The sequence below is a fragment of the Varanus komodoensis genome, unplaced genomic scaffold (genome assembly GCF_004798865.1).
Source record: "Varanus komodoensis strain SLA01 unplaced genomic scaffold, ASM479886v1 scaffold26, whole genome shotgun sequence".
Taxonomy (NCBI): Eukaryota; Metazoa; Chordata; class Lepidosauria; order Squamata; family Varanidae; genus Varanus; species Varanus komodoensis.
Window position 1 is genome coordinate 11,041,156 of NW_025335684.1, and position 22,170 is coordinate 11,063,325.

Here is a 22,170-nt window from a genome sequence, read left to right on the forward strand (position 1 = left end):
GGGAAGGGAAGGGAAGGGAAGGGAAGGGAAGGGAAGGGAAGGGAAGGAGCCTGTGCTATAGCAACAGAAGAGATGGATAGAAACAACAGAGACTTGATTGATCTTAGCAGACCTAATACAGTAGTGTATTGCAGGAATCTTCACTGAGAGGTTTTGCCCCCATCAAAGCAGATTCCGTGCCAACTTATGACACACACATGCATTTCTGTCATCTCACTATTTCTTGTCAAATAACATGGCTAGCCTTAAAGAAATGGTAAGACACAGGAAGCCTTAGAATCATCTCCAGAGTTTTACTATCACTAAAGGAGCAAAAAAACATGTTTGCAAATTTAGAAAGGTCTGTAAACAATTGACTAAAGCAAATCAGGGCAGGGACGAAAGTTTCTTGGCAAGTCTGCAAAAAACATTAGGCTAAGTGCATTATAGAGCAGACAGACAGACATAATTTTAGCCCTTGCTGTGCAGTAACTTAACAAGATTGCTCTGTGGAAGGGTCTGTCCTGGTTCTCCATAGTACGTGCCTTTGCATGGTGCACTCCTCGGCATACAGGGCCTGGTTTAGCTTTTTTTGCATAACAAGGAAGTCCTATTATGGATACATCTGTTTGGTTTGAGGGAGAAAAAAGGCTGCATTTGAAGGTTACTGGGAGGAGACCTCCCCCTAGAGGATCCGGATGGGCCCTGCTCTTCTCCTTTTGAAGACAGACAGGAAGACAGACTGACAGACAGACATCCTTTGTGTACTTGAACTGGTTTGAACTGTTGTGCAATGGTGTGGATCAGCCATTTGTTATCTCTTACCTCTTGCACTTTCCAGATGTTGCATGCCACAGCTGGCTGAAGAAATATGCTTTAAAGTGCCATATGTTGGAAGACAAGGCATGTCGGGAGCATTTTGAGAGAAAATAGCTTTCACTTTTGCGCAGGCCACTGCCCTGACTGTCAGTCTCCTCCTGGGCCAAGTTCAAGGTGATGTGACCAAGTCCAAAATGACCCAGGGCTAGGCAGTCCGAGGGAGAACCTTCTCCCCCATACCCTCTGCACTAGGGCCGTGTGAGGAATCCATCTGGGTGGGCATCTGGGCTGGGCTGGCCTCCCTGGGTCCAGCCCAGAGCTCCAATTCCCGATGATCTCCCAGAACATCCATGGAGCATCGGCAAGATGTCATGCCCAGTCTAGTCCAGGAGCAGCTGCCATTTGAGACCAGGCTGAGAAAGGCTACTTGTGAGGGGCCAGGGAGGCAGCTTCAAGGCCCTCGCGGTGCCTCTCCAGCACAGCAGGAGCAGCCAGGTCAGAGCAGCTGCCGCTTGCAAGGGGCTTGCCAGGAAAGCAGCTTTTCTGCCAAATTCATCACGGCTCTTGCTCCAGCATCATCCCCTTTGGGCAGCTGTGTCTGACAGAGAAGCAACTTGCCGGTTATGCAACTGGGTTCTGCATGTATCCATGGACTTCCTCCTGGCTTGGCTTGCTTTGGAAGGTTGGGCTGACCACAGGAAGACGTGCGTGGATGTTTGGAGGGACAGATTCCAATAGGGTTGGTCCCAACCCTGCTTCCCCCTCCCTGCGAGCGGCACATTCAGGCCCCCTGGCTACGCTGCCATCTGCACGGAAACATCAGGAAAGCACCGGGGTTCCAGGCCATTTTTGTTGTGAGGCCTCACATATGGAAAGTTATTTGACTTGCAACTTTGGCATCTGTTGAAAATCCATTTGCATATTCAGGTGTTTGGTGCTTTTAATACCTAGCCTGATATCACTGATCCCCAAGTTGCTTGGTGCTTTTCTGTCTGTACACTCTTTGAATTGGTATTTACTCTTTGTTGTACACCAGCCTGTGAAAATTAAGGTAATCCTTATGACACATGGGTGAGGTTTCTCTTTTGCCTTTCGTGCCCTTGCAACCAAGCTAAGACAGTGCACTTATCCTTCTTTCTCTCCATTTTATTCTCACAAGGCTCCTGTGAGCTCTCTCTGGGTGCTGAGCCCATGTCTTCCAGAATGCAAAGCACCCGAGCTGTTCCCTGCTCCAGTACAAGAGAGGGTTTGCCCCTTTGCTTCTTATGTGCCAGACAGTGGTGTATGAAAATTTTGTTTTCATTCACAAAATATGGGATAATGCCGTATCTGGAGCCACAAGCAGGAGTACCATCTGCCAAAAACATGAATACATTTCCGAATATGTGTTCACAGTATTATATATACAGGGAGCCATGTGGCTAATGGGGTAGGCTAAAAATCTAATAACTAGCTAAATAAATTTCTGCAGCTTTCCCAATTCGATTTGCACAAACTTCCCTTCTAAACCCATTCAGCTGTACTCAAGTCTATGGGGGACAGTTGCCAAAATCATGACGTTGGCACAGATTTTAGGAAATGTGTGTCCGTGTCTGCATGCTTGTCCCAGGTCCCCATTCATGAAGAGCAAGCAGTGGTCAGAAACACAGACATGAGAAGGGTCCCAAGAGGAATCCCAGTTATCTTGAAAGCATCTCTCTAGAACCAGTCCAGGGGAAGGTGGGGCTGGTGACATAATTCGGAACAAGTACTCTTTCAGGATTCTTTTAGAATGTGCAGTTGTGGTGCCATTGGAGTCTGTGTGAAAATGTCTACTCTGTTTCCGATCAAACAATGAACCCAAGATCCACATGATTCTTTTAATAGTTTCTGAATTTTTGACGTATGTTGAGAGATATTGACGTCAAATGTCAATTTGCATGAATGCAGTTTCTTTTAAAACCCAGCATGCAATAATTAAGCAAATAATACTTTCAGCCTTTTATTGTAATGCTATTATAAATAGCAACTGTAGTGAGTCTGCTGTTTCAGTTTTACAGACCTTCTGTGCAGGCTGCTTTGATAAGGGGCTCAGGAAGACGGAGGAAAAGTTATGAAGCTACAGGAATGTTTCTTGACTCTTGCACCAAATAGTACATAGAAACATATGAAGATACCTTGAATGGAATCATACTCTTGGTCCACCTAGCCCAATATTGCTGCACAGACTGGCAGCCATTTTCCAGGGATTCAGGAAGGACGTAGCAGCAGAAATGACAGACTGCATGCTTGGCATGCATGCGTCAGGTTCTGCATTCAACTTGGATAGCAGGTGCACTCAATGATGCTACAGGAGCCTTGCCACAGCCTGATGTCCACAAGATATTGCAGGCTTCTGTGCCCAGCTAGCATGGCCACTGGTCAAGAAAGCTGGAAGTTGTGGTCCAAAACCTCTGGAGAGGACCGGGTTGGATAAGTCTATTGGAGATGACTGCTTGCGTGAATAGGGGATGCATGGGATGGGGGAAGTGAGGGCACGCATTCTGACTTGACCTCACATGTTCACCAGTCTCCTTGGTACCTCCGTTGATGTGCTCTTTATTGCTGATGACGCACAAGGCCTCCTGCCCCAGCCTTCTCCTCTCTTGTCCCATGGCTCCTGGTCCAGAGCTCCTATTCAGCTCCAGCTGCTGCCCAGGGCTCAACCTTGACAGGCACTGCAGGGGTGCTTGAGGCATTTCATCTCTGATCTTGCCACATTTTTCTTGGATTAAGTACAGACCAAAATATTTTCTCACCAAGCACTGAAAGAGTTTCTCTGCCATGGGATTCAGCCATCAGGTTGGAAGAACTTCAGCACCCCTGGGCTACACAGATACGGCCCTGAATCAGTAAAAGTTCAGTTCATGAGTGTCTGTTAAAAGACTCCATCCTGATTCAAGTGTAGGCAACTTAACTCAACAAACTTCTTCTGAAACTTCTTTAAAACTTCTTTCAACTGATTCTTTTCCCTCTATGAAATATGAAAATTGGGGATGAAATGGATTCTTCAACAAGACCCGGAATCCTCATCAGAAATCTGACACTTTGCCAAAGGACCTGCTTCTTGGCAGAAATGAGCAGGAAGGGGGGATCTGGGGACCTGTGGTTCCAGTTGCAGCCTGGAGGCAGGGAAAGGGGATCCCTCCCACATGGGCAAGTGTGCAGCTAAATGGCTTGCAATGTCCCCCAGTCATCTGCATGCTCAGCTCAAATGTTCCTCAGAGCTCGCCCTGTTTTGGGGCAGGTCCATGGCACACTCAGGCATCCCAGCTTGGAAAATGTCACAGTGCTTGCTTGGTGATGAATAATAAAGAGATCCTGATAAAGCAGGAGAAAGTTTAGAAGGATAAGGGAAGGAGGGATGGATTTGGAAGATCATCAATGTTTAAACTCCTTAGCTCAAAAAAGAAATCCTATGAATAAATCTTAAGGGACACCGGCAAAGAAAGAAATGCAGTAAAATTGTGTGTCAAGATAACCCAGGGGTTAACTGACAGGTTTAAACTTAAAGAGGATTTGAAGGTTAAGATAATCGGCTTGTTGGACCTGTGGCCGGCAGATCTGACAACCACTGTTATGTTCAAGAAGGAAAGATTTTTGCAAAATAGAGAGAGTGGCAGCGACACTCTGAAGAGGTGTGGCTAAGACACAATGATTCGACCTTGAGTTACACTGGTGAAAAAATGTTTTTTTTCCCTTGAATATGCACTTTGCCAAGCTGCATATGGTGTGGGAGGGTTTCATTTGCTATGCATATTTAAGCAAATCAGCCTGATTTCTGTATTCTGAACTTGTATGCCAATCAGAAAACTGTTTTCTTTTAGATTTCTCACTTCTCCGAATTTTGCAATTTATTGACTCAAAACCTGCATGCAGAAATGTGTCTTTTAAGAAAGGCTGCATACAAAAATGCATGAATTACAGAAAATTGCATACAAAGCATTAGAGGAAAGTACATATAAAATTATAAACACAGATATGCGCGCGCGCACACACACAGTGGGAATTGGTTGGAATGTGATCTTTGAAATTCTGTCTTTCACAACTTGAATGGAAATGAATGAATGGAAAGAGTACACATTTTTTAAAAAGTTCTGCAATTTTAAAAGTTCTGCAGTATTAATATTTTTGTGCAATTTGGAAGTTGCCTATTTAGTTAACATTTTTGGAGAACGGCTACTCTTGTTCCCATTTGGGTTTGCAAACAGGCCCACTTCAAGTGATCTGCAAACTGAAATGAAATGCTTAGTTTTCAGAAATGGATATGACTTACCAGGATCGGTAGCCGATCAAGTGGGGAGGGTGCCTGCCAAATTTTTAAAAAGTTGTATGTGCTTGTGCTACACATTTTATGTTTTCATTCTACCAATACATTTTTTTAAAATTTTTGGGCAAAATTGAAAGAATATTGCATGAAGCTGCTCCTTCTGAGGGGCCAAAACCTAAGAAATGTCAGATGGACAGGTGCAGATGGATAGGTGCAAGAACAACTTTAGTATGTCAAGGATATCCAAGTGGAAAAACAGATATTCATCCCCATATGTTCCTCTTGGACCCATCTTCTGAAAAGACAGAAAGAAGAGAGGTGGTCCTCCATAAGAAAATTGCAATGTTTCAGAAAGATGGGTGGTACAGTTCATGGAGAAAGTGAGTTCTCCAGTTCTGGAGTACAGAGTGATTACCATCCACTTCTCTCCCCCTTGATCTACTGGTCCATTTTGCAGAAATGGCACAAGGTATTTTCATGCTGGATCTTGGAAAAATGGCCATTGCACAATCCGTCTTTGTCCCTCCTCAAAACATGGTGATTGGAGAACCCCTGGTAAATGTGCCCTATGATTGATGATTGGAAGGTGGCTCTGTCAGTCACCCTATCCACTCCCTCCCTCCTCTTGAACCTGTAGAGCAGGAGTGCAGAATTTCAGGCCCAGGTACCAAATCTGGCTTCTGCGGCTTCCTCAGTGGCCACTCCCCCATCCAATCGTCCATCCATCTGTTCTGTACAGCCCAATGGCTCAAACTCTCTGGGTGGATTACGAAGCTTAAAACCCCTTTAAAATAAGTATTAAACCCCATGTAAGTATGTATGCATGTATGTATATAAAGACAAACATACGGCACACAGAGAGAGACCTATATCGGTAAAAACAATTTACATATACATGTAAAGACAAGAGGAACAAAATTGAGGCCAGATTATCAACTTCATTGAATGTTACCAAATGCCTAGAAAAAGACAACCTTAACCTAGTGCTGAAAAGATAATAATTCTGGTCCCAGGTAGGCCTTGCTGGTTAATTCCACTGGGTCTACCCCTAATTTCTCTGATCATTTGATGCTTCTCTGCTGTTTATGCTGGATTTTCCCCCATTCTATAGTGTTGAAATGCCTCTCTTGAGGCATGCTTATTGGCAGAAGGCACTTCAAGCTAAAATATGCTGGCATGTTTGGCATTTAGTGTCTCACTTATTTTTCTTTGGCCTCTCCCAGCCACTGGGATGCAACCCTGAGGACTTCCACTGAAAGAGGTGCAACATCTCAGCTTTAAAGAAAAGGGCAAAGGGGTGTTATATTTGGAAAAACATTGCTTGCTTTTCTGAGGCCCAAATCTCAAACAGGGCACAGTCCAGCCTCATCCTGGGTCCCTTCGGTGGGAGGACAGTCTTCACTTTGGGAAGTGGCAGAAATGGTCCACGGGGATGCAATTTGGCTCAGGAACTGAACGATTCCAATGCAGGTTCTTGGTACCAAATGTGTTCCATGTCAGTGTAAAGAGAGACAGCTCTCAATCTGACTGCAAGGAAATATACACCCTGTGTTCAGAACAAAGTGTGCATGTTCTCTCAGTCTCTCTCCCTCTCCCTCTCTCTCTCTCTCTCTCTCACACACACACACACAAGCACACTCTTGCTTTCAAAAGAAAACGATCCTGTAACTGATTTTTCATCACAGCTAGCACTGAAGCAGTGGATGGAGAATCCCACCTGACTTTATCACTTCAGAGCCATGGTGGCTAAAATGAGGTGTGAAATTACCCCTGGGAGGGAACAGATCAAAGGGAAGCCAATTTGAGCAGAATCAAGGCAGCCTTCACAGGGATTTTAGACCTCCTTTCCTTGATTGAAAATGTTCAGGCCAAAAGGCCCAAGGAGAGTCCAGTGTCTTCCCCAGGAATGTTCCAGTGAGATTGGCGTTCAAAAGGGTTTGAAGAATATCCAAAACTACAGATGGGGTCAGGATTTCCCCAGGATATTTAATGCTATGTGAGGGGCAACTTCTGAAGAGGACTTTCAACCAGTGGAACAGGATGATGGGAGGGGTGGGTGCTCAGTTCCTGAGCAGAGTTGCAGGTCCCACCATTTTTCTCCAGGTAGGGTAGAGAACGATTATGTCTGAAGCCCTGCCTATCCCTTGCTGCCAGTCAGTGTTGACAAAACTGGGCTGGGTGGACAAAGAGCCTGGCTCAGAAGCCTCTACTTTTTGGACAATGTGCAAAGGAGTCAACGTTGGGCTCCTTTGCCCAAATCCACCCTGAAGCCCATTCTTATTCACGTGTGTAACAGATTATGAACATGGCATTTTTCTTTTCATTTAAATATCATGACATGTTTTAGGGTTCATTTTACCAGAACTGTGCAGCCGTTGTGTGTATTTTTAATTAAAAAGCCATGCATTTTTTCTTTTGTTGATTAATGGATGTTTGTGCCCACTTTTTAAATGAATGCATCTTTCATGCTCATCTTCCAAACCCAGATATGTTTTGGATGCATTTATTTTTACAGTGCAAAATGCAATACAAACTCAGAGATGTACAGACTTCAGCTGCCCGTTGCATCTCAGTCCACAATGTGCAATGTGAACGGGGTACATCCTGATAAAAAACCAACTGCGATTGATTTATTATCCATCCCAAGCCAGGATCCACAGTGCAATGGCCTCCTAGCTCCCTTGTCTCCCAAAAGATGCTGATCACCGCAAGGGAGAAATGCAGAGTAGTCCATCTTCTCCCTTAGCTTCCAAGCTGTTACAGCAGCTAGTGCTGGTCTTACTACACTCAAACAACCTGGCCCCACGTACCAAGAGAATATGAGTAGCAAAGATCATTGCTTTACTGAAAGGCAGTGTGGTGCAGTGGTTAAGAGTGCAGGCCTGGGGCTCAGGGGACCTGGGTTCTAGTCCCCACTCAGCCATACAGACACACAGGGAAGGGCAGTGGTGCCTGTTCTCCCACTCCTTCAAAGCAGAGCAAGACAAGGCTCAGTAAAGGCTTTATTATGTCAAAGCTGACCAGCTAGGCTGCCTTCGTGGTACCACCATTGTAATGAAAGCATTGCTAAGTCCTCAACCCAGTGCATTAGCGGAGAGTGCTGTCTGTCCTTCAAAGAGTGCAATGTCAGTCTTTGAGCTGCCAAAAGGCTGCAGGAAATCCATTTATGCTAATTCTGCTTTAAGTTCCAGGAAGCAGGTAGATAGTGAGGGAGAACATTTACAGCGGTAATTATAGAGCTTCCCAGGACAACATTTATCTGTATTATGATCTCCTCCCTAAAAGAAGCAGCCATTGGGCATTGGTGACACATTTGCTTCAAAAGAAGGGTTGTTTTATGCCTCCAATTAGTTGACTCAGGCAAACCCATGGAAGCTTTGCTCATAGCAGGTTGAAAATGCACTGGCCGTTCCTGCAATGATATAGCTGAGTTTAGGGTGAGTCATTTCAGCCAGACATGAGAGCTCACATCATTGAATGCTATTCTGTTTGCAAAAATTGGGGGAACCTGTTTCCCTGCAGCTAGAAAATTAGCATGCAAGCTCAAAGAGTTGAGCCTAGACTTCCACTTCACATGCTAGTTTTGGTTGGTGCTCTGAGATGAATACTTCCCTATGATTCTGCGGTTCAGGCTGTGCAAATGCTCTTGCTTATGTTGGCAAAACAGAGCTACCCCCCCCCCCCACAAATGTGGGTGGGACAGGGGGAAGGCAAAGGAAATGAGCATGCTTGGATGCCATAGAATCCTGGCAGATTGTTGCCCTGAGTGGGAGTGGAAAACTGGAAGTGGGAGGGAAAATCTAGAGTCAAATATTTTGTTACAGGTACCATTTGTATTTTTCTTATCTGCATGGAAGAGGAGGTGAGCCACTACCTGCAATCTGAAATGATTTGACTCGAACACGGGTTTCCCACTCCAGTATGGATTAAATGTATGTTTCTTGAGAGCTGCAACTTCCCAGCCATGTTTCCACAAAAAAACCATCACTCCTATTTTACCCCAGCTAGATTTTTAGTAGTCTACAATTTTAAGAAAGGGGGAAGAGAGGGAGAACATACCCTTCACAATAGCATAGAGATTTCAATGGGTGCTTTTTGTTGTCTGTAGAATGGAAACCTGAAACCACAAATTTAGCACTTAGTGAGATTTCCTCACTGATGTGACAAAACCACATGTTAAGGAATTGTCCTTGAGCTGCCGACAAGATCCATTAAGGAGACATTTGCTGTCAGTGAGACAACAGGCTTTTCAGTTCCTGCAAGTTACATATCCCAGTTCTGTAGGAACAAAAAGAACATTTAGTAATGGCAATGAACTTTGCATTTAAATGGATGTGCACAAGAGGAACCCAATGTGCTGCAGTGAGAAGATGCAAGGACATTGCAGAGACACCCTGAAGAAGGACCCCACACGCTACAAGCAGGCAGGGGTGGCGGTGGAGGGTCAAAAAGGATAAATAGAAATGGTATCTTCCAAATTGTCACTCCTAGTTTGGGGGTTATATTGCAACATCCATGAATATGGTGATTTATATGCTAAATTGAGGGAAAATATCTGGTCGCATAAACGCACAAGCAGAGTCCCTCTCCCAGGCCACGCTTCAGAGCATTCATGCTACAGCACATGATCTGGGAGAAGGCAGCCTGTTGCACAACCTCCCTTCCACAAGCATCTTCTCTCCTTGACCTGCTTTTTAAGACTGGTCCAAACACAAGAAGAAGTCCATGAATGCTAGAAGGATGGATTCCACTGCTGCCTTCTTTTCCGAGGGAGCAACCCCTTCCTCCAAAATGCAGTGGTACCGTGGCTCATGAACTTAATCCTTTCCAGGGCTCTGGTCGTGACCCAAACTGGTTATGACCCAAGTCAGATTTCCCCATAAGGTTCAATGGAAAGAGGTTAATCTGTTCTGTAACTATTTTTGTAATCAGAAAAATGTGAAGCAAAGTGACAAAGAACAACAAAGATAGCAGCCATCTCTCCCCGCACCCTGAACACAAGTGCAGCCATCTCCCCTCCACTGCCCCACAGCACAACCACAATGGTGCCCATGTTCCCTGAACGATTGCGGCCATGGGTGCAATCACGGGTGTGCTCAGAGCGGGAGACAGGCACGATTGCAGCCATCCCCCCCCCCCCCCCCACCCGGAGCACGCTTGGGATCGTCACCTGATGCAGAGTTCACGACCTGAAGAATTTTTTTTCTGAAATTTCTGTTCGTGACCTGATTTGGTCGTGAACTGAGACATTCGTGAGCTGAGGTACCACTGTAGATCTCCAAACCTCTTCTAAGAAGCGTAGGCTTAGCTCTGCATGGGATGATTCAACCTGGGGAGACTTTTTGTGTGCAGTGGAGAAATGGCACATGTCGCATTATCCTAAAAGCCAACATGAATGCCTTTATTTCATTCTTTCACCTGACACCCCAGGGTAAGTTGACATGTTAAGTCCCTAGCTTAAATGGACTTTTTTCCACCTACCTGAGCAGGAAGTGATGCTTAATTTCCTCGTGTATGCCAGTGATGAGATGCCGAAACAAATCACAAAGTTGGGGTGGCTTGGGCAGATCAATTCAAATTAGAAAAGGAAATAGCCACGCAACGCACCCAAAGTATTCAGATAAAGGGAGCCAAGCAAGAGATAATCAGCAGGATTTAAAAAGGATCAAGCTGATGTTGTTACAGGAATACATGGAAGCATCGAATCCCTTTGAAGGCGTTCAGGATGCCCCTGGATTCATTATCATTAATCCTCTCCCTAAGCCACCAATCCATTTTCCATCACCGTCACTGTACAAGGGAAGAGGTAAGCTGCATTCCCTTCCTGCTTTTCTGGACTGCCGCAAAGAGGAGGGTGGCATCAGGGGTCCCAATTTTCAAAAAGGGTAGTAGAAGGGACATGGGGAATTACAGACCAGTTAGCCTTACGTACATTGTAGGAAAAACAATGGAAAGGCTCATAATAGTGAGAAATCTAGTAACCCTAGATAGGAAAGGGAGGCTGGCAGCCCCACAACATGGCTTCCGCAAAAACAGGTCCTGCCAGACAAACCTTGTGGAATTCTATGACAAGGTTTCGAGATGGCTAGATGGAGGGGATGCAGTGGATGTGGTATACCTGGATTTCAGCAAGGCCTTTGACAAAGTGCCCCATGATATCCTGGTGGAGAAACTGAGGAATTTTGGGATATACCGAAGCACTGTCCGGTGGATTAGGGCATGGTTGACTGACCGAAAGCAGAAGGTAACCATTAGCGGGGAATCATCAGGATGGCGGCCAGTGACAAGCGGGGTCCCCCAGGGGTCTGTCCAGGGGCCGATCCTGTTTAATCTTTTCATTAATGACATGGAAGAAGGGGTGAACAGTCTGCTGATCAACTTTGCAGATGATACTAAAACTGGAGCAGTGGCCACAACTGAGGAGCAGGTACTCCAGATCCAAAAGGATCTGGACAGACTATGGAAGTGGGCAGGAGACAACAGGATGGCGTTCAGTGTGGATAAGTGCAAGGTCTTGCACTTGGGGCATAGGAACAGGTGTCATAAGTACAGGTTAGGTGACAAGTGGCTGGAGAGCAGCACTTGTGAAAGGGACCTCGGGGTGCTGGTTGACTGCAGGCTAAACATGAGTCAGCAGTGTGATGCGGTGGTCAAGAGGGGAAACGCCACCCTTGGTTGCATTCCCTTCCTGCTTTTCTGGACTGCCGCAAAGATGTTCACAAGCCCTCGGGCTGAGAGAGCTAAGCTAGTCTGCAGTGGGATGGCTGATTGCAGGACTCTGCTAGATATTCTAATGGATTTCATTCTCTGCTGCCCAGTCGCTAAAGGTCTCTGGGCAGCGCACAGCAGTGCATCAAAACAATTTAATAACATAGAACAAAAATGTCACAAACATCTTAGTTTTTAAAAAGAAATATCAAAACTTCCACTAGTTAAAGCATGGAAGAAGAATCCTTCAAGCCCCTGAATATCCATCTAAGTCTTTAAAAGCCTTTAAAAGGGATGCTTGAGCTGGAGCCAAAAAGATGACCAGGGGGACCACAGTGAGGAAGAGGAAGAGGGTTCTATAGTGCCCATAGCTGAAGCTCTCTGGGAGGTCTGCAACAACGAAATCATACGCTCAGGTCTCCCATCCACATTCGAACCAGGCCTGGCAACCCAGAGAGAGGCAGAGGCCTTTGAAATGCCCTCCAGGGCACTGTGCACAGGCCAGCCAGGGAGAGAGGGAGGGACCCACAAGGTGAGGAGGGGGACCTGCTGCCTCGCCTCATGGTGACCCCATGGTGAGGCACTGGGAAAGGTGAGCTGCCCAGTTGGAGGGCGCACGCAGGTCTCGCTGACCCTTCAGCAGTGGGAGTCCCCCCCAAGAGTGGAGCCCATGAAGACGTTCCGTTTGGGTCAACACTCCTGACATGAGCAGAGGTTTATGTTGCAACTCACTAGAGGGTTTTTAGAGTTACTTTGTCTTGTAGCTGCCAAGTGCCGATAAAGATCTGCATCACAAAGAGACTGCCTGGTGTTTTGGAGCCTGAGGGCCAGAAGGGGAGGGCCCAGCTCACCAGAAACCAACTTCACCAGCCCACCAGAAAAGTTGTGGAATGGGGAGGAGATCCAAGAGGGAAATGGCTGGTTGCCCTCTGGGTCCCCAGCACTCCAGTGGCATTTCCTTCCCACCATCCCACATGGCACCATTCCCGTCCCCGCACTGTAGTAGGGGTAACATTGCCCCCCATATCAACCTCACTCCTGCACAGAGTCGCTCTGCCTTGTGATCATCTCTTGTCCAAAGAGTTGGCAATAAAAAGTGAGGAGGGAGGAGAGAAAAGGGGGACATATTTATACACTGCAGGGCAAGCAGTAATACTTCTGCCAGCCAAGAGATGCAAGCCAAGGTAACTAACATGCCATAACTGTGGTCAGCGATGGCCATTACGACCATAAAATAGATGGTCCTCCTGTCAGCTCCCCCTACATCCCAATTTAGACTCCCCCGTCAAGACACAACACCCCTATCCAGGTCAGGGTCAGAGGGACCCGCTCATGTTCCAGTTCCCAGAAAAGAGCTAGGATACACTCCAGGTGACAATCCACAGCAGTGCTGGTTCTCCTGAGCCTCTTCCAACACCTGAGTCAACTACAGGTGACCTTCTCTTGGATATCAGTGGATAAGGATCATGTCATTCATGACATGACGTCACTGAGTTGTAGAGCTGATGGAAACTGGAAACACATGATTTTCCTGGGTTTAAATGAACTCTTTGGAGAAAGAGTGAACTAATGGATATTGTAAACGGACAGGCCGCCATGTTACACAAGCAGCGCCAGAAAAAAAAAAAAAATCAACAAAGGGTTACACTTCTGGCAATGCAGAAAATTTTCTAGGAAAAAAAGGGAGGGTTTTTTGTTTGGTTTTTTTAATTACGCATCTTTTGTTGGACCCAAAGTTATTGTATAACTGTCTGGCATGGTACAGCATGAAGTTTTGTGCAGGCTGATTGTGGACTAATTAATTAGAGCAAGGTCAGGGTGCATCAGCATCAGAAAAGTAGACACTTCACAATCAGTGCCATTGGGATGGCTTTTTACCAAGGAATCCTGAGCGCTGAGCCTTCTCTTTCTTAGAAAAATCCCTGACCCTTTCCCTGCATTACAATACCCAGGGGCAACATCCAAGTAAAATGATTTCGCTTTGTTTTTTTTTTTACTCCCCTTCGCAAAACAAAAGTAAGCATGTGGCAGTGATTGTTGCATTAATTTTAATAAGCATTAGGCAGCGGTGGTTACCTACAATCTTCTTACAAAGCACAGCCTCTCTCTATGCATCTGTTACACACATATTGCTTTTTTGATACCAACAATTCACAATAGAGAGTTTCTGCACTCCCTGTTGTGGCCCTGAATGCATGTGAGACAACTCGGCCACAAATATTCACAAATCAATGAGCACACAGGTGCATTCAATTTCTGAGTGTGCCCAGTGCTGGAAAAGGTATTAAATCATCCATGCTTTCATCTATGTTGGAAATTTGTGCAAAGCTGGGGATTTTTCGCTCAGCTTTCAATCACTGTTTATTTCACACAATTTCCGCATTTCATGAAAAACTAACAATAAGCAATAAGCTGGTGTGCAGAGAATCTTGGCAAGATCAACCATAGTTTGATCATCCATCCCTAATTTACAATGACTCCAACAACCAGCTCATTCCTTTCTTTCTCGGGCTGCCATGGACACTCGCGGGTATTCACAAATGATCCACTCAAATGTAGAGTCACTGAGAAATTCTCCATCTGCAGGTTGCAATATGGAGCCACTTCACCCACTTTCTGGACTAATTTGCTTTTTGGAATTTGGCTTTTCCCTCGTTTCCCAGATGTTCCAATATCATTCTCAGGTCTTCCAAAATTCTCAATAATGAAGGATAATACCTTGGAAATGAAAATTTTCACAGAAAATAAGTGAAAACGTGAACTCAACTGGTGGACCTGTGTTGGAATGACCTGGACTGGAAATAGGCTTCTGCCACAGTTCTGACTGATGTGTTTTGGCTCCATGCTGATGTCATTCCGGACTCTATTATTCTTCACAGAGTAATGCCAGTCAATCAGTTTGTATCAGCTGGATGGCTTGGGAAGGGGCTTTATGGAGGCGGCTCGATGCATTTCCAACCCAAAGGCCTAAAGCAGGTCAACGTGAGGCAGGTGCAGCTGTTGTGAAACTGCTCAAAATCGTTCCATGAATCTGGAGTTTTGTGTAAACTGGAGCTGATTCATTACCTCCAAGTTGTGGTGATCCTTCTTGTGGTGGGAATATTTACTATAAGAAATAAGGAAGAGTCCTCCTCTTAGCACTTATGCACACCTTGATCTCATGTACATGCAAAATTCAGGCTTCTGCTCTGCCGTTTGCACAGACTCGTGCATGTCCATGCAATTTGTGCAGATTGAGAGATCAGAGGCCCAAAGTTTGCACAGCCATCCTAAGCTGCATTAAAGGCAGGATCCAGTAGCTTCTTGTGTTTCGTAAGGAAGGAAAGCTAATTTAGAAAGGGGGCAAAACTTTTGCTGATCACACTGGCGATTCTAGCAAATCAGGAATGTGAGGGCAAACAAAGCTTATTACGAGCGATGTTTCCTCCAGCAAAAGAAACCCTTTCTTTTTCACATTCATAATCTCTTCCCCACCCACCCCCACAAAACAAATGGGAGAAAATTTTTGAATCAGAAGTATTTGTAAAAATTTAGCTCCTTTCAAAAAACAAAAGCTCCCTCTCTTTGCCTAAACAAATCCTGTATCTGCTTGTGATTATATAATTATTATATTATTATCTCATGGTTTTCTCGGATGCCTTTCAAAATGGCTGTTTCCTCACTTTGCACTGTGCATCGCCATGCTAGAATTCGTGTCCCGTCGCTCTCGTCCTCTCATTGATGGATGCAGCAAATGGTTTTCCAATATTCTTGCCAACATTCCTGCTTGCTTTTCTCCCATTGTATAAAGGTACCAGCAGTCAATTTCCTTGCTCTTTCTTACTATAGGGCCATCGGTTGATACCTTGACAGTCGGAAGAACAGCACATTTTGCCAAAACAAAAAATAAGAAAAAGCAAATATGGCCATCCCTATCGGAAGATGTGGCCATCATAAGCAAAGACTATGATTGGAGGCCCTCAGAACAGGCCAGGCCAAAAAGCAGGGCAATGTTCTTCCTGCCAATGGCCGGAGGTGGGGGACATTTCAAAATGTTACGCTTCCTTTCTGTTTTTATCAAATGCTTGCTACCTGCTTCCGGCTGCTTCTTCCCCCAATTTGCCACTCCCTCTGTTTCTTCTGTACCAGGCCTTTTGTTTGTGTCTATGTTTTAGGGGTGCAGTTTTGGGTTTTGTTTTTGTTTTGTGATCTCAACCAATCAGAGATCCCATTAGCAATGTGATATCGTGACCTGGTGATTAGATTTGGCTATATGATAGTATCAGAGTGCCAAAGCAAGGAATGGCGCGGCTTCCTCTTGTCATTCTGGTCAACAGAAGCTTGTACTAATTTCACTTGCACCCAAAATGTACCCCAGCGGTGAGAAGAAGGCCCCTAGGGTTCGGGGTTGGGTCGGGTTCCACTCCCTTCTCAGCTTTTGCGCTGCCCTTTCTCTTCACTTCATTTTAAAGGGGGATTCTCAAAGCAGCCAGGACTGGGTTGCTGCAGGACCCTTTGCTGTCCGCCCCGTGCACACAAAAGCACCTCAAACTTTTGTTCCCAAGGAGGCACACATCGTGTTTTTCTGTGTGCATTGTGAGCACTGCCTGTGCTACTGCATTCTTGGACTAGTCAGCCATTGTCTCTTTCCATTTTTCTCCATGTCCCTGGTGACGTGATATTTGGAAAGAGATAATATGTAAAATGGTGGCATTTAAGATTACATGCACCTTTGATGTGCTTGTTGCTGTTAATTGAGCTTTGTTCTTTCATAGTGTTTTTTTTTTAAAGAACTGGAAAGCAGGAAGTGTAAGCTTTGGGCATCATTGTCTTTCAAAGTTGATATGTCACAGTGGTGCACCCATTCACAGCTGAAAAGTGGGGTTTCCTGATGGTTTCTCAGCAGAAGTCCATTTGGTCTAAGGTTGACTTCGGCATTCGCTTATGCCGAAGTAGCTACAAAATCTTTGCATGTATAGAAAAACATTTAAAGTTTAGGCAAGTGAGCTCAGACTGTGACTCCCAGGGTTGTGGGAGTCACTTCAAGACCCTACACAATTTTGTTCTCAGTATGTGGTCCCAAACCCTTGAATGTGCCCAGAGACCTTGGCATGATCTAGAACATTGCTTCATCGGATTGAATGGAGACTTCTACTTTCATTGAGCAAGCTTGAGTTAAAGTCGCCTCCCTCTCCACAAGAGCCACACACGGCCTCCTCAGTGCCCCTCAGGGAGTCCAGCTTCTCATTACCATCCTCCCCAGCTGCTCCAGCTACCCCTTGCTTGATTGGCAGGCTGAGAATGGATGAGCAAATTGGTTGTTCCTCCAGCTCCTCCTCCTCATCACTGGGTACCATGAGAGGCAGGAGAAGCAGCAGCTCCCTGTGCTAAAGAGGAGAAGCTGCCCCAGGTGGGGGTCTTTCCGGAGGGCTCCTGCTCAGGTGTAGTTCTACGGCAAGCATCTGACCATGCCACCTCTGGAAGGTCTTTCCCCAGGCAAAACTTTTCTCCCCAAGCCCAGCTCTGCAAATCCAGCAAAGCTTTTCTACCTTTGCATCCGTTTGCCGCAGCTGGCTGGACGAAGCCTAGGAAAGCCTCCTCGGATTTAATTAGCTGCAGTGTTAATGAGGAAACACAGCATTAGCCATGCTAAATCATTTATGGAAGATAGGGTAACAAAGCTGCTACAAAACAGACACAAAAGACTAGCTACCCTTTGCACGCACGTGTGCATTCTCACACACACTGGCATGAAGAGGAAAAAGAAATCTACGCATTTCTCATTTTGGAAGGGTTTTTGTTTTCCTGGGGAGTCATTATCCCTGGCTTTGCTTTTTCCTCCTAAACTGAAATCTGTTTTTAATTAGCTTACCAACAGTGCAATCTAATGGGCTGCCCATAGCCCTGTGAACTCCGAGAATTATGGGCAGACAGAGCTCAGTGGTGAAGGTCACCTCTGTACTTTTCCAAACCTGCAAAATGATTGTTGTTGTTGAATGTATTTATATCCCACAGATTCCCAATGCTGGGACTCTTGGGGGCTTGCAACATTAAAAACCTGCACCATTAAAACATCCACAGAAATATATAGAAGTTAACAACGAAGCAAATCAGCAAGGTATTAAAATTATAAAGTTACCTGAATTAAAAACATCCCTAAAACAAAAGAATCAAATAGAACTAGTCCAACAAAATCTTACAGGTCCATACCATTCCCAAATGCTTGCCAGAACAAAAAGGGGGGTTTTCTACCTTGGGAAACCGAACAGGAAAGGGTCAACTGAACCTCCCTGGGAAGAGAATTCCCGAGCTTTGGGGCAGCCACGAAGAAGGCCCTTTCCTGCACTCACACCAAGCATGCCTGTGAGGGTGCTGAGATCAAGGGAAGGGCCTCCCCAGAAGACCTTAGGGCCTGGGCAGGCCTATATGGTAGAATACAGTCTTTCCACGAGTCTCAATCCACGCCACGTAGGGCTTTATAGGTCATCACCAGCACTTTGCCTTGTGCCCAGCCCGTTTCAGAAGGGGAGTCGTGTGCTCCCAGCAGCCAGCCCCAGTCCAGTCTGGCAGCGGGTCTCGGAACCAGCTGAAGTTTCCGAACATGTTTCAGAGCCAGTCCCATCTGGAGAGCACAGAGTGGAAAATCCATTTGTGCTGCCTGAGTGTTAATTTCCAGGAAGTAGGTAGATAATTTCAGAGGACTATAAAAGAGCGTTCTAATAGACATTTATAGCTTTAGGCAAAACTGTGTTGTTATTTCCTCCCATCGCTTCATTTCTAGTTTACCTTTTTCCCTCTTGGACGGAACCTAGCTGGCTGGCGTCCTTGTTTCCACTTCCTTGCCTTCAGCCTCACCCATCACTTGCATGTGAACCCCCAGGCTTCTCCAACACTGAACACAGCCCTTGGATTGAAAGAGGTTTCCCACCCCAATTTATTCTAAGTAGAATTCAATCTGGGTCCAACCCAATGTGGGCACTTAATCAGTTCCAGGTGGCCCAAAGGGCGACACATTCTTGGTACTTAGACCAGCCTTCTAGGATGCCTTCTCAAATCCTGTTTTGAAATTGGGACAGGCCATTATCTCCATTCCATGTTTTAATTAAAAAGGAAGCCATCCCTTTAACTGCACCTGCACGTTATATAAAACTCTCAGACACCAATTAAGAAGGAGACAGATGGAGACAGGTAAAGCATGTTGAGTGTAATTTTACAACACGGGGCTCTTTCAGAGGCAATTTAAATTCACCTGGAGGAGGAAAAGCATCTCTTGAAAGAAAGAATGTATTACAGCACCAAAAAGAATCCCCAAATACGTGGCTGTTAAACATCTAATGTCCTCCTGGCATGCCTAATACCAGCTAATACGGCCAGAATTGCCCATGAAATGCGTCTTCATAGGCCAACAGCCAACTGGCGGATTTGGAACCATATAACTGCTCCTGAAGTCTTCCTTACGTGGAAGGCCAGTCTTTAGGATGGAATCCTCTGCTGCTTCATATTCAGGTCTGCACTGTCCTGAGGCATTTTATGCGTAAAGACCAGAGGCTTTGCAACCCCTGTTCAGACAACCATGCAGTGACATTCCTAGTATTAGACCAGAACCGTATTCCTGCTGCCGACCCAGCTGCTGATGGGCCCATTCCCAAATCGATTCAGGCATGGATTTGACTGCCGAGCTTTTTCCTGTTATACTTAATGGAGATCTCTTGGGGAGGGGGGTGGTTTTTACTTAGGAAAGCTCAGACTTTATTGTTTCCTCAGCGACAGCATCCTGGGCAGTCCAATGAGGCCCAAATGTCAGCTTCCAAGGACCTAGAAAATACAGTTTTCTGGAGTTCCAAGCATCCCTGCTAAGGACATGGGCATGCGAGGAAGCTGCATTCATGGAGTTCTTGAAACATTTAGGCAAATGCAACTGCAAATACTCTGGTAATCACTGGTATTTCATCTGTGTTTGATAGTTTTCCTTATGTCGGTATGAATACATATGGCCCCAATTTGGATCAAGATCATCGCTTCTCAAAACCCTTTCCCTGCATCACCCTTTTTTTTCCTGACATTCCTTCTGCACCCTGGTGAGGTGAAATTTAATATATGTGTTATATCAGGGAAACTCTTGCCAAAAAGAGTACATTATGCAAAACCGTGTTAGTTGAAATGAGCTCACAAATATTTATGAATTTTCATGCTAACATTTACAAAACAACGCCCTTCAGTGTTCAGGAGGAATCAACTGGAAACTGGAAAAGTGAGCAGCTGAGAGAAACTGGATACCTTTGCCCACCTGTAGGGCTAGTCTAAATCTCAGAAGAGAAGGAAGGCAGCAGATTCCTTGGGAAAGGGACTCCCCAAAGGTGCGGGGCCACTGCCAAGAAGGCTCTGATCTGAGGAGTGCAGGCGGGCACATAAGAACTGCTCTGCACGCTGGCTCCCAGTCAGCAGCAGACAGGCTTTGAGCTGCGAAGATTGCACCGCTCTCGCTAAGGAAAAATCCTTGCAATTTCTCAGGAATGCTATTTATAAAGAGAATGTTATTTCCCATCTGGATGGAGATCTTATTTTTAGCCCAAATCGTTGTCTATTTATACATTGTCGTCTGTCGATTGTACATTTTATTTTAAAACATTTTGTTGACTCCTAGCTGACACTGTCTTCCTCTTGCTCCCCTCCCCTCCTCTTTAAAATCAAAAAATAGCTGACAAAGGCAGTGACGACTTCTACTCCAAGCGGCGCCATCTTGCGGACCTGGCCAGCAAAGGGAGCCTGCCGCTGCACCCGGTTCGTGTCGAGGACGACCGGCCGTACCTCCTTGAGGGTGGGACAATGAAACAGAACGGGCGGAAGTCCAAAGCCTCAAAGCCGCACATGCACCCTTTAGCTTACAAAACCTGGGACCCCAGTGACCAGGCCTTCCGGCGGCAGGCCTATGCAACCAAAGGGAGAAACCTTGCTGGAGATCCTTCGGTGAGCGACCCGTTGACGACACGGAGTCAGCATTACCTGCCCACACAGCCATATTTCATCACTAACAGCAAGACAGAAGTGACTGTTTGAGGTCAATTTTCTTTTACTGGTTGGTTTGTTTTTTTAAATAACAGATCCGTCTCAAAAAAAAATTGAACAACAAACATAATTGGAAGAGGAGGAGGAAGAAGAGGAAACAACTTCAGACAAGGAGGGGTAGTCATCCTGGGTTCAGAAGAGACGGATATCTGGTCGAGGAATCCAGCTACGAACCAGATTGTGTTGGCGCTGTCTAGCAATACACTAAAGGTTGTTTGAACTCCATTTGTATTTTACACTGGATCAGCCCCTTGGGACCGGCCATCTTTCTTTCTTCTCCAGATTCAGATACATGATGAAAAGTAGCACAATTTAGAGACACCATCCATCGGCTTACGAACTTTTCTGCAATGCCTTTGCCTTGAGGCAGCTGGGCACAGAGACAAAACCAGATATATTGGGTTGGGGGGGACATTGTTTTGGTCAGGAAAAATTTTTGGTACTAATTTTAAGACTAACCCTCTTCACTAGATTGGGGTATGCAGGGTGAGGGGAGCTGAAACACCGAGAAAACACCTTGGTAGAAATCCTAACGTTCCATGTTCCATTTTTGTACCATCGCTAATGAAACAAGCAAGCAAAAAATATACATATACATATTAAAAGTAAGAAAGGCAAAAGACTTTCTTGTATCCTATGAAGACTGTTACAATTCGAAGGAGGCTTTCTAGCCAATGGGAAGGTTAGAGGGGTTGGTGTTTCAGTTTTATGTCTGACGTTGTTCAGGAACGGATGGGAGGGTGGACAAAAAGAGATGCGGAGGTTAGGAATTCCCCATCCTGTTCAGAATGTCCCTTTTCACTGGGTACATGATACAAACAGTGGCTCTTTGCCCACCTCAATTTTTTCTGACACTGATTTCTTCCCACCCACCCCCCCAATACACACACACCAGTCTCCAATCATTCTGGAATGGGCACGGGGGGTGCCTTTACTGTGTAATTAATGTTCAATGATTGTCTTGTTTTCAAGTGAAACTTGTATCAATTTCAGACTCTTTCCTCACGTTTCAGGCTCAACCTATCCGGCACCTTCCCATCCATCTTGCTACTCGGAGCAAGCACATTCCACTTTTCAATGGTCTTTTGTGTTTTGCAAAGCTGGAAGTTGCTGTCCTTCCCTGCTTCTTTTGCTACTGAAACTAGTTTCCACTTCCACACATCATCCTAGAACTGCCCGTTCTGTGTTTGCATTTATACCAGAGTTCCTTTATAACTTGCTTTAAGTCTGTCTCTATCTCCCTCCCTCCCTTCCTCTCTCTCTCCCCTTTTCTCCTGATTGCTAATCCCATCTTGCAGATCCGTAAGGCGAAAGAAGGGAGTGGCTACCAT